This window comes from Salmo trutta, chromosome 19 (genome assembly GCF_901001165.1).
Source record: "Salmo trutta chromosome 19, fSalTru1.1, whole genome shotgun sequence".
Taxonomy (NCBI): Eukaryota; Metazoa; Chordata; class Actinopteri; order Salmoniformes; family Salmonidae; genus Salmo; species Salmo trutta.
Window position 1 is genome coordinate 39,943,982 of NC_042975.1, and position 17,167 is coordinate 39,961,148.

At 42.4% G+C, this 17,167-nt stretch overlaps 1 pseudogene; it reads right to left on the reverse strand.

Moving 5' to 3' along the window:
* Window positions 1-1,649, reverse strand: part of LOC115154577 (peroxisomal sarcosine oxidase-like) — a 36,621-nt pseudogene extending 34,972 nt beyond the window's left edge.
* Between the last annotated feature and the right edge of the window lie 15,518 nt (window positions 1,650-17,167).

Genomic DNA, 17,167 nt, shown 5'->3' on the forward strand with positions numbered 1-17,167 from the left:
ACAGCCAGGAGACTGCTCCGTTCATCAGCACTCCTCCCCCAACCCCCTAAGCCTGCTCCGCTGGGTGGGTGTAAATATGATCTGCACCCCAGTGCGGCCCGCCCGTCCTTGAGTGATGGGCACAGTGTCCAGGGGCTGCCCACAGGCATAGCTCTCATCTATCCTCCTCACTGAAGGATCCATTTGGCCGGTGAAATACATTCCAGGAACCTGGTATCGCTCACCAAGATTTACACAGCTTCCCCTCCTCTATCTTTCATTGTCTCAATGGTTTTTAAAGGTATAGGCCAAGGACATCCCTGCAGTAAGCCCCACACCTCAGCCCTTATGTCATCCTGTATATGACTTATACTGCACTGAGGGGATTCATGCTGGGGTTCAAATGCAGTTTGGAAGTCATTATTTTTCTTGCTGGTTTTGTAGCGTGTCATTTCACTCCCACACTAACATAGCTTCACCAGATCCCTGATAGGACACCTTTCAAGTTCACTGACCTATCAGCTTTGGTTTGTCTAAGCCAATGAGAACCGGCTCACAGTGGCATAATTGAATGCTTTCCTGTCATATCTATTAATCTAAATAAACATAGTGAGTGAAACTAGTCCAGGCTCAGTTCAGGGCACACTAGGCATAACAGTATAATGATTAAGATAAAGTAGCAGTGTACCTGAGCAGTGTGGCATTAGCCTCAGCCTCCAGTTTAGCCCAGAGAAGGTAGCATTCCTCCATCATGTGGGTGTAAAAGTCATGTTGATAAGCCTTCCTGATGATCCTGGTCTTGCCATGGGAACTCCCCCGGGAGTGGGAAAGGAGAAACTGAAGAATGACACAGCATAATGTCCTTATGGCTCTATATTGCAGTGTATGATTCTTATTGTAGTCTGTGGTGCTCAATGGCCAGTGATGAGGAAAAGGTATCACTGATGAACTGATATTGTTTTGTAGCTTTGTGCATATCCTGCAATGACAAGTGTTTTATTCTTACTGTATGTTACTGTCAGTTGAGCTATGTTAGATGTGTACACACTACATTGAGTTTAAATATTAGGCCACAGACATAATGAATACAACTCAATAAACTATTTTGATTGAAATGAATTAAACTAGTGCAAAAAAAAGGTATTCAGTGTGTTATTGTCTTGCAAATGATCATTCATTTTATTTAACACATGTGCACACCTTCTGCAGTGAAGGTTGGCTGTTATTGCAGGTGAATGTGGCCTCCATTGAACATAACCTTCCTCTTTCATTTTTTGGCTATCCACAACTTGTGTTGTACGTGGGTTCATTCTCTGCGGATGTCTCCCTTTTAGCTCCATCAAACTTCTTGTCTTGTTTGGCTTGACTTCAAAGATGCACTCCGATTGAAGGCTCAATACACTAATTCACTTGCAGAAACAACTACAAAACTAGTCACTGGGTGGATATGGATAATGAGTTAGTTACACACCTGCTCCAGTAGAAGAGTTCTCTTGTTGTTTTTAGCCAGGTGATAGGCAGTGAAGGAGCCTTGTATCCCTGCTCCTACAACGATACAGTCGTAATCCTGCTGGTTGGACATTGTCTCTGAGACCTGGTAGTGTAGTACAACACACAGCACTGCTCTGTAAAGTGCACACCTCTCTATTCACCTAATGTACCTCTCCAACTCCATGGACCTTTGGCCAAAGTTCTTTGATTATTTACAAATCAGCCTGTCAGACTGGCTACTGCTGAACCTTTCCACCACAGCACACTTTGGGTAATAGAGGGTCATTTACACAACTGAGCCTTATAGACAAACAACCATATATCTCAATTGTTTATTATTTTGAACTGCTGATTTAGTTGCATTTTGTATAAACAATCAAAATAATTTGGACACAACCTCTACTGGCCTCCCTGTGGCTCAGTTGGTAGAGCATGGTGTTTGCAATGGTGTTTGCAACGCCAGGGTTGTGGGTTTGATTCCCACAGGGGGCCAGTACGAGAAAAAAATGTATGAATTGAAATGTATGCATTCACAACTGTAAGTCGCTCTGGATAAGAGCGTCTGCTAAAATGCACTTCAGGGTTCTCCAACTGGCGGCCTATGGGCTGAATGTGGCCCGAGGGTGATTTTATTTGGCTCCCCAAGTTTTCTGAGCAATTCATTTTTAATTTAGGAAATCTGTTCCTAAGTATTCCCACTTATAATAGAGAGACACATGATAAAAAAAATGTTAAGCAAGATTTGAAATTATTATGATCAAATATTATATCTGTTTGGGCTTCTTGCCGTAAATTTGCAGTCTACAAATGATTTTTAATTATGTTCCGGCCCCCCGACCATCCGCTCAAGATAAGAATCGTCCCACAGCTCAATCTAGTTGATGATACCTGCTCTACTGTCTACTTCAATGTCTGTACACAACTCTTGACGTTACAGTCAGCAGATAATGACATTTGAAAACATGACTAATCTGAAAATGTAAAAGGCACATATGGTTCTTGGTCTGTAGGGCTCAACTGTTAGGGATGATATGATAGTGATACTGTATGTAGAAGATCATAGAACATATGGATTTGACTGGATTCATCTGAAGAAGAAGAATCTGTCAGAACATAAAGAATAGTTTTAGAATATGTTATGACACCATGAACATTGATGTTGTCTTTGTGAATAACTAATTTGAGCTATTATGTAGCGATGGCTCCTTTTAGAGGCCGTCTCTCTCTGACACAACTGATTTATCAAGAGACAAAATGACGACGACTGTGATTCTCGTCAATCTTCAAAACAGTGAGATGTTATTTCCCACCCAGTGCTAGAATGTCACAATGATTTTAAGTCAAAAGGGCAGATTATTTTCCATATAAATAGGCCTACATACACAGCTCTATTTGCTTCACGCACTTGCAATCACCACTCTCACAGCATTAAAGACACAACAGACCAGGTCAGCATGTTAATGATCATCAACACGTTGAGATTTGCGCCCAACACATTTGCTGTCATCACACAAATGAAGAAATACATAGTGCATCGCGCACCAGAACAAAAGAGATGCATTCCAAATGCCCCAGTCTAATTAGAACACAAACAGGTGATACAGAAGTGTCGGCATGCAGATGCATTTTGTTTTATTCATGGACATTACTAGACGCTTTGGTTGTAGTGCTGTTGTTGTTCCCCTGTGCAAACTGCAGGGTTTGCACACATTGGCTCAATCATCAATCACACACATACGTACTCGCACACACACTCCAAGCTTAAAGGCCCAGTGCTTTCAAAAACGTGATTGGCCTGTGTTTTCTATATATTTCCACACTATGAGGTTGGAATAATACTGTGAAATTGTGAAAATGATGATAATGCCCTTTTACTGTAAGAGCTGTTTTGAAAAGACCTCCTGAAGTGTCAGCCTGTTTTGGTGGGATGGAGTTTTGGCCTACCTGGTGACATCACCAGGTAGTAAATTAGTTAATAGACCAATTAGAAAGAGAGTTCCAAACTGCCAATAACAGCTAGTTTTCAGAGTTCTCCTCCCCACTCAGACCACTCCTAGAGAGTCCTAGCAAATTTCTCCCTTGAGAAGTTGCTCTTTGCTAAGAAGCTATATTTGTTTCTTTTTGACAATTTTAATCTGAAAACAAATCACACGAAGGTATTCAATTGTTACTCAGAAATAATTTGATATTGAGATACAAACAGTTGCATTGGACCTTTAAAGAGCTGAGGCACCCTGCTGCTCCTCCAAAATCACCATCTGCTGGCTGAAATTTGACTCCTTGAGAGCATTTTATCCAGGCTGGTAGTACGCCTGCTCACCCTCCCACACTGTGGGTATTACCTCACCTTCTGAAACAATGCAGTTTAAAGGGTAGCTCTATGAAATATACTGAGTCAGGGTTTTGTCCCAGATAACCGCTCAACACTGTATGCATTTCAGGGGCTATAAACATTGTCTTCAATCTATTTTCCTGTGTGCTGCATGTCAACCTCAATGCGTTCTACATGCTCAGCTAAACCTATTTCTACGATATATAATATATAAACCAATAACCATGTTTCCATTCCCAGATTATTTATTCAGTGGTATAGCTCCAGATTAGTTTTGTCCCTGCACATAACCTATGTCCCTGGGAACTCCTATACTAGCCTGTAATCAAATAGAAATCATTATTCAGTCATTTGATTTGTTGTTGGGGCTCATACAGTTGATTCTGAGTAATAATTGACACAGCTCACTTTAGACTGAAGAAAAACAAATCACGGTTCTAAAATGTATATAGTAGTCACGTGGAATAAACATACATATATTATATATAACAGCTCCTATAGATACTGTAGTGGAAATCCAAACCAGGGCGTATGCATACGAGGGAAATGTAATTGTTAATCCTTGTCCCCATGTGTTATTAAACATGATGGTGAGAGCTCCAGCTCAACCAACCAAAAGTGACTTAATTACCTTATATTTACAAGTCACACTATTTATTTCTGGTCATGTCTAAATATAAGCCCTGCCTGTTGAATATTCATGTCCCCCCCTTGCTTGCACACAGGTTAATATTTGTCTGTGTCTGATGAATAACTGAAGGCTGATGAATAATGGATGTGCCTGGGCCTGCCTGTTTTTTTTATTACCAGCATTGGGTCTGCCTGGCTGAATCTGGCTGTGCCTGATGTGTCAGGTGTCCATTCTGTCAGCTAGTGGAAGTGACTCCAGGGATCAGGTGTCTCTCTATGTCTGACACTGTTGCTGTACAGAGATCACGATTCGCTATCTACTCAGTTTTTTTGGTCTTTTACGCAGTCAGCATTGCATAGCATGAGGACATGGTTTGGTTACTGGAGTTGAGCTTATTGAGACAGGGACATACTGTACTGTAGGAAGTCTTAAAATGCCTCTTCTAAATATTGTTTTAACCTCTACAGGATTGGTGTCCCCCCCACAGGACGGTTAAGCTAACGTAGGCTAATGTGATTAGCATGAGGTTGTAAGTAACATGAACATTTCCCAGGACATAGACATATATATAGCTTCCCTGTGGCTAAGTTGGTAGAGCACGGTGTTTGCAACGCCAGGGTTGTGGGTTTGATTCCCACAGGGGGCCAATACAAAAATACAAAAAATGTAAAAAAATGCATGAAATGAAATGTATGTAAGTCGCTCTGGATAAGAGCGTCTGCTAAATGACTAAAAAATTATTCCCAAAAAATATATATCTGATATGGGCAGAAAGCTTAAATTCATGTTAGTCTAAATGCACTGTCCAATTTACAGTAGCTATTACAGTGAAATAATACCATGCTATTGTTTGAGGAGAGTGCACAATTACAAACTTGAAAATGCATTAATAAACCAATTAGGCACATTTGGGCAGTCTTGATACAATATTTTATCAGATATGCAATGGTTCATTGGATCAGTCTAAAACGTTGCACATACACTGCTGCCATCTAGTGGTCAATATCTAAATTGCACCTGGGCTGGAATAATTCATTATGGAATTTCTCTTGCATTTCAAGGATGATGGTACAAAACATATACAAAATAATAGTTGTTTTTTCTTTGTATTATCTTTTACCAGATCTAATGTCTTATATTCTCTTGTATTCATTTCACATTTACACAAACTTCAATGTGTTTCCTTTCAAATGGTATCAAGAATATGCATATCCTTGCTTCAGGTCCTGAGCTACAGCAGTTGGATGTGGGTATGTCATTTTAGGGGAAAATTGAAAAAAAGGGGCGGATCCCTAAATGAAACAAAAATCAGCCTATTATTACTGTATTTAATACAAGGCACCATGAATCTACCTGATGTGTTTTAAAGTTTAGTCTCCTCTTCCTTCCATGAGCAGCATGTGTGTGTTTGGCTCCTGTGTCTGCTCCATCTGTGTTGTAGTCCTTTGACAGAGTGATTATGGATGTTGGTGTCCAGGCATGAAGAAGTGTTTGGCATGGCATGTGTTGCTCTAGAATCATTTTGTGGAAATGATGAGACCGCAATTGGCAAACAAATATCACTTGTGATTTGATGACTATAATTGGAGTTATGGAATAGATCACACTAGCATTAAAACTAACTGCATATTAAGACCCATTCAGTACAGTATGTTGGCAAATGTACTAATGCAAATCAAATACATTACAAAGCACACAAAAATGCATTTTCTTCACACAATCTAAATCCAAACAATTGAAATCCAATACATTGAAATGTACAGCATCCAACAATATCAATTAACTCCAATTAATTGAAGTGTACACTGATATACATCTCTGCATCTTGCCTACCTATGTGAAGGCATGTGCTCCCAGCAGGGTAGGGCTGACTGGCCCAGCCTATACTCACTCTAATTGGTAAAGGAGATAATGAGGAAGCTGCACCTCTGGAGGAGTTAGTTTGTCATGAGAGAGAGCAGGATGAAGGGCTAGAGGTTTATCTTGCTTATCAGCAGTGGCGATTTTAGCATGGAAATCTTGGTGGGGCAAACGCCCCACCCAAATTGTTTTTATTCATGCCAGCAAAGGCACTACACAACACTAAACAATACATTAATTGCATTATAGCGGTGACAAATGGTGCCTACAAACTGTTAGGGCCTATATAAAGCTGTCCCAACAGCAGATCTTTCTTTATGTGAATCCTTATCACCGCAACACCTGGCTAACATCGGAGCCTTGTCTGACAGCGAAACAGTTCATTCAGCCTCATTTACTGCCTTTTAAAAAACAACATGGCTGATATAGCTGACTTGCTTAAACAAATGTGTTTTCTACTGACAATTGAGAGGTACAAACTATGGCATAAGGGGATGATGAGCAGATAAAAGGCAATCCATAATTTCGATTAAGACATTAATGAGCGAGCTAGAACGAACATGGTCAATACAACTATTTGTTTAGCACTTTTGAAATGTACAGTGACACATGGGACATTCTTACAGTATTCTTCCTGTACTGTACACCAAGTCAGAACCATAGGATAAATAAAGGGGGCATATAAGCAGACAAAGAAAGCTCTTACAATATTCGATGATGACATTTCTCTAAAACAGGCTACATGTGCACCACCAAGTCAGAACAGTAGTCTAAGTTGTGAGGGAGAAAGGGACCAAATTATTAGGGTGAGGTATATCGGCTACTAACAGCTTACTACACGACATACACTTAGTATTACTTAGCTACAGAATACATATCTTCCTGGCATTTTACATCATTTATGCAGCAGCATTTTTCCAATTTTTGGACTCACCTTGTTATACTGCGCTCACTTGAACACGAAGGTGAAGTGGTGGTCGTTCTTGTGGGCAAAGTTCGTCATCACAGTCTGCCATTCTTTGGATTTATGGTGCTTTCAAGACAACAAGGTAGAATCATGAAGGACCGCCACTTCACCATGATTCTACCTTGTTGTCTTGAAAGAACCATAAATCCAGAGAATGGCAGACTGTGATGACGAACTTTTCCCACAAGAAGGGCCGCCACTTCACCTTCCTGTTCAAGTCCCTCGATCTTCAGGTCGGAGCTCTAGAAAGAGGCCCGAGTTCCTGACTTGGAATTCCGAGTCGGAGCTTGTTTTTTTCCCCGAGTTGTCTTGAACTCAATGAATTGGGAGAATTCCCAGTTCCGAGTTTCCAGTTGATTAGAACGCGACAGAACTCATGCTGGATTGACAGCATGGCCAATGTATTGAACCTTTTCTGGCCCATGGTGTGTTGTGAGTGAATGTATATCCTTTTAAGCTTGGAAAAGAGACCCCTAAACCCAGACTTTGACCACACACCCTCTCCACTGAATAGCGGGCTAGTGATTGCTTTGCAAAGCTTGCAGTTAGCCACTGATTCCTTCCAAACCACTCATTGTTGAATTATCTTTTTCCAACTTGCTGTGTAATGTTTATGTCAAATGGCTGATGAGCAGGTTTTTATCTATCATTTCTCTTCACATGACAAGGATTGAAAAGTATTTGCCAGTAGATTGTAGACTTGATTCATGATGATGACTGCTCGTCTAACTTGCTAGCTAAGATTTTCAAAGTATGATGTTGATATGATCAGTCCAATCAAAGCTATGGTAGATATAATGTGATTTGACATAATTTTATCTGTGGCCAATGACCTTGAGCCTTCTTGGTAGGTCACTTTTAATTTAAATCTATGGCAGCACCCAAGGGGCTTGAAATTTTGAGCTCGCCCTGTAGATTGTGCGGTGACGTAGTGTCCAAATGAGTGACAGAACACTGAGCCAATCACGGCGCTACTAGAGAACATTACCAACCCTTACGCTCTGTATTTTCCGCTGGCTGCCCCATCACCACAGAAAGTACTGAGCTAGGCTGAAACACCTCCATTTTGGAGCTGTCTTACTCAAGAAAGCAAAAAGGAGACCATGTTTGTATGTGGCTTTATTAACTGAAGGATTTTTTTTTTTTACATTGTTTGCAAACTGATATGTGACACATATTAAAGCCAAAATATCATGCAAAACAGGCAAAAAAATACAATTGTATATACACTGCTCAAAAAAATAAAGGGAACACTTAAACAACACAATGTAACTCCAAATCGATCACACTTCTGTGAAATCAAACTGTCCACTTAGGAAGCAACACTGATTGACAATAAATTTCACATGCTGTTGTGCAAATGGAATAGACAACAGGTGGAAATTATAGGCAATTAGCAAGACACCCCCAATAAAGGAGTGGTTCTGCAGGTGGTGACCACAGACCACTTCTCAGTTCCTATGCTTCCTGGCTGATGTTTTGGTCACTTTTGAATGCTGGCGGTGCTTTCACTCTAGTGGTAGCATGAGATGGAGTCTACAACCCACACAAGTGGCTCAGGTAGTGCAGCTCATCCAGGATGGCACATCAATGCGAGCTGTGGCAAGAAGGTTTGCTGTGTCTGTCAGCGTAGTGTCCAGAGCATGGAGGCGCTACCAGGAGACAGGCCAGTACATCAGGAGACGTGGAGGAGGCCATAGGAGGGCAACAACCCAGCAGCAGGACCGCTACCTCCGCCTTTGTGCAAGGAGGAGCAGGAGGAGCACTGCCAGAGCCCTGCAAAATGACCTCCAGCAGGCCACAAATGTGCATGTGTCTGCTCAAACGGTCAGAAACAGACTCCATGAGGGTGGTATGAGGGCCCGACGTCCACAGGTGGGGGTTGTGCTTACAGCCCAACACCGTGCAGGACGTTTGGCATTTGCCAGAGAACACCAAGATTGGCAAATTCGCCACTGGCGCCCTGTGCTCTTCACAGATGAAAGCAGGTTCACACTGAGCACATGTGATAGACATGACAGAGTCTGGAGACGCCGTGGAGAACGTTCTGCTGCTTGCAACATCCTCCAGCATGACCGGTTTGGCGGTGGGTCAGTCATGGTGTGGGGTGGCATTTCTTTGGGGGCCGCACAGCCCTCCATGTGCTCGCCAGAGGTAGCCTGACTGCCATTAGGTACCGAGATGAGATCCTCAGACCCCTTGTGAGACCATATGCTGGTGCGGTTGGCCCTGGGTTCCTCCTAATGCAAGACAATGCTAGACCTCATGTGGCTGGAGTGTGTCAGCAGTTCCTGCAAGAGGAAGGCATTGATGCTATTGACTGGCCCGCCCGTTCCCCAGACCTGAATCCAATTGAGCACATCTGGGACATCATGTCTCGCTCCATCCACCAACGCCACATTGCACCACAGACTGTCCAGGAGTTGGCGGATGCTTTAGTCCAGGTCTGGGAGGAGATCCCTCAGGAGACCATCCGCCACCTCATCAGGAGCATGCCCAGGCGTTGTAGGGAGGTCATACAGGCACGTGGAGGCCACACACACTACTGAGCCTCATTTTGACTTGTTTTAAGGACATTACATCAAAGTTGGATCAGCCTGTAGTGTGGTTTTCCACTTTAATTTTGAGTGTGACTCCAAATCCAGACCTCCATGGGTTGATAAATTGGATTTCCATTGATTATTTTTGTGTGATTTTGTTGTCAGCACATTCAACTATGTAAAAAAAAAGTATTTAATAAGATTATTTCATTCATTCAGATCTAGGATGTGTTATTTTAGTGTTCCCTTAATTTTTTTGAGCAGCGTATGTACAGTTTAAGTCGTAAGTTTACATTCACTAAGGTTGGAGTCATTAAAACTCCACAAATTTCTTGTTAACAAACTCTAGTTTTGGCAAGTCGGTTACGACATCTACTTTGTGCAGGACACAAGTAATTTTTCCAACAATTGTTTACAGACAGATTATTTCACTTATATCACAATTCTGTATCACAATTCTAGTGGGTCAGAAGTTTAATGACACCAAACTAAGTGTATGTAAACTTCCGACTTCAACTGTGTGTATATGTATGTGTGTATATGTATATGTATATATGTATGTATGTATGTATGTATGTATGTATGTATGTATGTATGTATGTATGTATGTATGTATGTATGTATGTATGTATATATATATATATATATATATATATATGTGTGTGTATATGTGTATATATGTATATATAATATAGCTATGACAGGTTGCTTATCAGTTAGTCCAGGTTAGTATCTTTGCTTTACTGAAGAAATTCTGAGAGCCCTTGGTTGTAGAAGTATGAACACTGAATATCTAGTGTTAGGGGAAGTACCCTTTCCAACCATGTTTACTTTCTTAAGTTGTTGATATTACACTGAGTGCACAAAACATTAGGAACACCTCCTAATATTGAGTTGCACCCCTTTTTGTCCTCAGAACAGCCTCAATTCGTCAGGGCATTGACTGTACAAGGTGTCAAGCGTTCCACAGGGATGCTGGCCCATGTTGACTCTGAAGCTTCCCGAAGTTGTGTCAAGTTGGCTGGATGTCATTTTGGTGGTGTACCATTCTTGATACACACGGGAAGCTGTTGAGTGTGAAAAACACTAGCACCGTTGCAGTTCTTCACACACTCAAACCGGTGAGTCTGGCACCTACTACCATACCCCGTTCAAAGGTACTTAAATATTTTGTCTTGCCCATTCACCCTCTGAATGGCAAATACAGTATACAATCCATGTCTCACTTGTCTCAAGGCTTACAAATCCTTCTTTAACCTGTCTCCTCCCCTTCATCTACACTGGTTGAAGTGGATTTAACAAGTGACATCAATAATGGATCAAAGCTTTCATGGAAAGAAAAAGTGTTGCTAATGTTTTGTACAGTCAGTATATATTTCTCAGCGTAATCATTTTGTACGTTGTTGACCCGGCCCATGCCAGTGAATTTGACACATAATCTATATTTGAATTGTTGCATTGATTATGTAGACATGACTGTGCAGTCAGTGATTAACCACACTGAATGAACATAAGCAACACATGAGCCAGAATCAAGAACAGCTTTATTGTGACCTTTAAAATAACAACACAACACATTGAAGGGTAAAACGTGTTTCATGAAAACATCTCCAATGATTGATTTATTACAGTTCCCTGAATGATAGTCCTCAAGCTTTCTTCTGTGATTTGTGGTCCCCGGAACGGAAAAGGTTGGGAACCGCTGGTATTTAGAATTCCCTGTGAAAGCAATGCAGGCTGGAGTTGTAATAACATATTCATAGGCAGATACAGATAAGCCTCCCTCTCAGAGCTGGTCACATGCATCTGCTATCATCACCTCCCTCTCTGTGCACTCACTTCCTGGTCACCTATTTTCACTACAATAACAGTGGATGGATGCAGCGTTCTCAGCCAGTTTGTGCATGGTGTAGTACAGGGCAGCTGGTAGTGCTGCTGCTGTACCCTGTGTTAGGGCCAGTGAGGGCCAAGTGGGGTGATTGGAAATGTCATTGCCTCTGTGTATGCAAAACAGCGAGGCACTGTGAATGTTCACAGAATGGTGTGTTAAAGCATTCCTGTAAAGGGACGTAGGGACTAATACATGAGTGAGATGTTATGGAGGTTTTTATGTGGCTGAGGTTGGATGGATGGATACTCTGAAGGACGTGTAGAGCACTGAGCAGCAGGCACTCCAGCAGCGATGGCGCTGACTTTAACTGCAGTGTGGAATCAATATGTGGAACCTCCATGCAGAGTGTTGGTGCTACACATATCACACTGTAATGACAGTCAAGATAATAGTCAATAACAAAGTGGTTGGGAAGTTTTGAGGGTCTCTCACTCTATTTGGCAAATAACAGAAACCGTCAGGAATACGTCATGGTCAGTGTGTGGGCATAGGTACACTACCGTTCAAAAGTTTGGGGTCACTTAGAAATGCCCTTGTTTTTGAAAGAAAAGCACATTTTCTGTCCATTAAAATAACATCAAATTGATCAGAAATACAGTTTAGACATTGTTAATGTTGTAAATGACTATTGTAGCTGGAAACGGCTTATTTTTAACGGAATATCTACATAGGCATACAGAGGCCCATTATCAGCAACCATCACTCCTGTGTTCCAATGGCACATTGTGTTAGTTAATCCAAGTTTATCATTTTAAAAGGCTAATTGATCATTAGAAAACCCTTTTGCAATTATGTTAGCACAGCTGAAAACTGTTGTGCTGATTAAAGTAGCAATAAAACTGGCCTCTTTAGACGAGTTGAGTAGTGTTACCAAAAAAGGTATGTCTGAGAGTAGACCAGTGATTCAGACTAGAGCTCTGCTGCTCAAAAGCCAGTCAGCCCCTCTGTGACTGTGAGTGGAAAACAGCCGTTGAATTGAGCAAAGTGAGGAGAGCAATGGGCAGAGGTGAGAGGTGAGCAGGGTAAACAAAAAGTGACGTGAGCTGCATTTGACTGAGTGAGTCAGAGCCTTCTCTTCATGGTCAGAGTGAGAGTGTGAGCTCTGATAGCCCATTCATAGTGGTGGTCCTGATGACCTTCAGACGTACTGTGGTCAGTTTGTGTCAGCCTCTCTCTACTCCAGGCTGCTGCAACTCAGCATCTAATTAGGACCTGTGGATATCAGGGGCGTCATGCCCCCCAAAAAATTGGAGGGGGCACAAAGTACGTGAGGATGGCTGGGCGGTAGTCTTGAGGTGGACTAGGCCCCCCATCTGGAAGTTTGAAAAATTCTAAATTCTCCAACACCTGAAACAGCTTTTCCCTGCAATCTAGAGCCTTAATCATTATGTTAATTTTTCTGCATATCTAAGCATACCTTCTTTTTTTTCAAGAAACAAAATATGCAAAAATCTGGGTAAAATACTGAAAGGGATGAGAGTCTAATTCAGTACATTTAGTTATTGCTTGCTTTTCTAAAGTCTACCAACCTTGCCAGCAGCCATGCCAGCTAAGATAGTTAGACAAGCTAGCTGCTCTAACTTGATTGATACCCTGAAATGGCTTCTTGGTAGCTAATTATGAGGTTGGGAGACTGGGGGATCTATCTGGGCTAGTTAAAGCCAACTTCATAAAATAGATAGGTGGCTAGTAGTATTACAGAGAAACAACCACAAAACATTTAACCAAAAATATCTATATTTCAAAAAAATATGGGCATGCCCCTCTGGTGGATATGTTTTGGTTGATCCTCTGATACAGAATGACATGAGGAAACACATTGGGACCCAACAGATACGCTGTAAATTTGACTATGATAAGATGATGGTGGTGGGGGGGGGGGGTGCGGTGTAGCTGTAAGGCTGTCGTCACCTGTCAGGTACAGTGGCCGCTGGCCTTGCCCGGCTGATGTCTGAGAGTGATCAAATTGATAAAACGCTGCAGCCTTGGAGCCGTGTTCTGTCTCAGTGTTCTTAAAGCCATGAGACACAGTCTGACTAATACAAAGAGAAGGAGGAAGAGGAGGAGGAGGAAGTTGAAGAGGATGAGGAAGAGGAGGAGGAGGAGGAGGGGAGCACCATGTGAGTAAAAGGGACATTTTCAATATGAGTATAAAGTAGAAATAACGGTAAAGGACAATATGTCAGGGTACTGACTATCCCAATGGCTGTGTGTTTGTGTGTGTGTGTGTGTGTGTGTGTGTGTGTGTGTGTGTGTGTGTGTGTGTGTGTGTGTGTGTGCGTGCGTGCGTGCGTGTGTGTGTGTACAAGTGGGCACATGTATGCGTGCGTGTGCACATGAGGGCGTGTGTACAGATGTAGGATCTTAATTTGATCACCATATTGCAGAACTTTCCTGCAATGCATGAGGTTTAAAAAGGCTCCTTTACGGAAAATGTATCAACCCCTACAAAAATGTCTATGAATTATAATCCACATAATAATTCACATTTCCTGTTGCTGCAGATGATTTAAATTAAGATCCTACACCTGTATGTGCTTGCTATGTAATCAGCCTGTCAAAGGCACAAAGGCTGTGTGAAGGGCATGTCTGTGTGGGTGGGTATTTTATCATCGAGGCCCTTAATATACCATGGCTTGGACAGCTGACTGCCCCGCTTCAAAGACGTCTTTGTAAATACAAACAAGTTCTGTCAGTATTTCATACAATATGTGGCATGGAGTTCTAAACAAGAATGTCATTTTATACTGCACATTTCTGTAAATGCAATGTGTCATGTTTTACTTGCTACATTATAATAATTACTTCTGGCAAGAGAGGTTGCATTAAAAAAAGAAATGTGAATTAGGGCTGTGATGAAATGTTGTCTGCTGGTTATTGTCACGCAAAAGACCGCTGGTCCCACGGTAATTGACCGTTAATTAACATCAAAACGTTTAGCATCTCCAGGCATACTGTACAAGCCGCATACAAGCCGCTGATGCGCGCCCTTGGAACATCTACTTTAAAAATGTTTATAATAAATTGATTTGATATACACCATCACAATAAATACATTATTTATTTTAGTCAGGTCTAAAGAAACATTATGATGTGAAGAAAATGTATTTCAGAAGAACAGACAATGAGTTGGCCTACTGTATGCTATCTGGCTATGTGCCATGCAATAGGATGTAGGCTTGTTCATTTAGCAGACAAGATATGCTTATAAGTCCCGTGCCATTCTTTTATATTATATGATTTTATAGTAAGAAGAAGATAATTGAACTTAGCTGAATAAAATGCAAGGCATATTTTTCCCAACATACTGTATATGCTCGATGTAGAGTTATTTGGCAACTTTAGTTTTGAGTGATACAAACCTTAGTTTGTCTTAGAAATCAACACATACATTGTATTCGGAAAGTATTCAGACCCCTTGACTTTTTCCACATTTTGTTACATTACAGCCTTATTCTAAAATGTATTAAATTGTTATTTTTTGCCCTCATCAATCTACACACAATACCCCGTAATGACAAAGCAAAAACAGTTTTTTATGAAAAACTTAAATATTACAGTTACATAAGTATTAAGACCCTTTACTCAATACTTTGTTGAAGCACCTTTGGCAGCGATTACAGCCTCGAGTCTTCTTGGGTATGACTTTACAAGCTTGGCACACCTGTATTTGTGGAGTTTTTCCAATTCTTCTCTGCAGATCCTCTCAAGCTCTGTCAGGTTGGATGGGGAGTGTCGCTGCACAGATATTTTCAGGTCTCTCCAGAGATGTTCGATTGGGTTCAAGTCCGGGCTCTGGCTGGGCCACTCAAGGACATTCAGAGACTTGTCCCAAAGCCACTCCTGCATTGTCTTGACTGTGTGCCTAGTGTCATTGTCCTGTTGGAAGGTGAACCTTCACCCCAGTCTGAGGTCCTGAGCGCTCTGGAGTCAGGTTTTCATCAAGGATCTCTATCTACTTTGCTCCGTTCATCTTTCCCTCGTTCCTGACTAATCTCCTAGTCCCTGCCACTGAAAAACATCCCGAAAGCATAATAATGCCACAGCCATGCTTCACCGTAGGGATGGTGCCAGGTTTCATCAGACCAGAGAATCTTGTTTCTCATGGTCTGAGTCATTTAGGTGCCTATTGGAAAACTCCAAGCGGACTGTCATGTGCCTTGTACTGAGGAGTGGCTTATGTCTGGCCACTGTACCATAAAGGCCTGATTGGTGGAGTGCTGCAGAGATGGTTGTCCTTCTGGAATGTTCTCCCATCTCCACAGAGGACCTCTGGATCTCGGTCAGAGTAACCATCAGGTTTTTGGTCACCTCCCTGACCAAAGCCCTTCTCCCCCGATTGCTCAGTTTGGCCGGTCTGCCAGCTCTAGGAAGAGTATTGGTGGTTCCAAACTTCTTCCATTTAAGAATGATGGAGGCCTCTGTGTTCTTGGGGACCTTCAATGCTACAGACATTTTTTGGTACCCTTCCTCAGATCTGTGCCTCGACACAATCCTGTCTCAGGGCACTACGGACAATTCCTTTGACCTCAAGGCTTGGTTTTTGCTCTGACATGCTCTGCCAACTGTGGGACCTTACATAGACAGGTGTGTGTCTTTCCATATCATGTCCAATCAATTGAATTTACCGCAGGTGGACTCCAATCAAGTTGTCGAAACATCTCAAGGATGATCAATGGAAACAGGACAATTTCTCATAGCAAAGGGTCTCAATACTTATGTAAATAAGGTATTTCTGTTTTAAATTTTTAATAAATATGCAAACATTTCTAAAAACCTGTTTTCGCTTTGTCATTATGGTGTATTGTGGTGTACCGCAGGTTAGCAGCCAAGGGGAGACTCGTTGAGTTCTGGTGCCAGGTTAGGTCAGGTCTCGACGGGCCAGGACTAATTGGTGCTGATTGTGGTTAGTGATTAATCAGGGCACTGATTGCTCACCAGCTGGACGAGTCCCACAAAGCTGCCAGAAGGGCAGTTCACAGAGGTAGGGACTGAGGAAGAGAGGTTACAGGCCAACATCGTGACACCACAAGAGAGCTGCCAGATGAGGGTGGGTGCCGTACCTGAATTTCCAGTACCCCTCCTCGTGGGACGAGATTGTCCGCTGTTCACGGCACTGTGGAGGCACGAGCTGAGGAAAAAGGTACGAGCCAGCAGAGGACGAGATCGAGGATGACCCGTTGCCTGAGCTGCCCAGAAGCAAGGGGTTGACAAACCCGTATCTACTGTTCTTGAGTCCAAGTCCGAGTGGGCGCCGGAACCCGATCCCCCCTGGTGAACAACTGGAGGAGGAGCCCATCCTCCCCTCATAGATTTCGAGGGACCAGCTGAAACACCCGCCATGGGCCTACTGAGGGGACAGTTTGGGACTGCCCAGTGGGAGGATCCGAAAGGATCCGAAAGCCGCCGCAGCCTAAGTGATAGCGGTGGATGGCGAGTTACTTCCGGGGGTGAGTGACTGGCGAAAACCCCCATT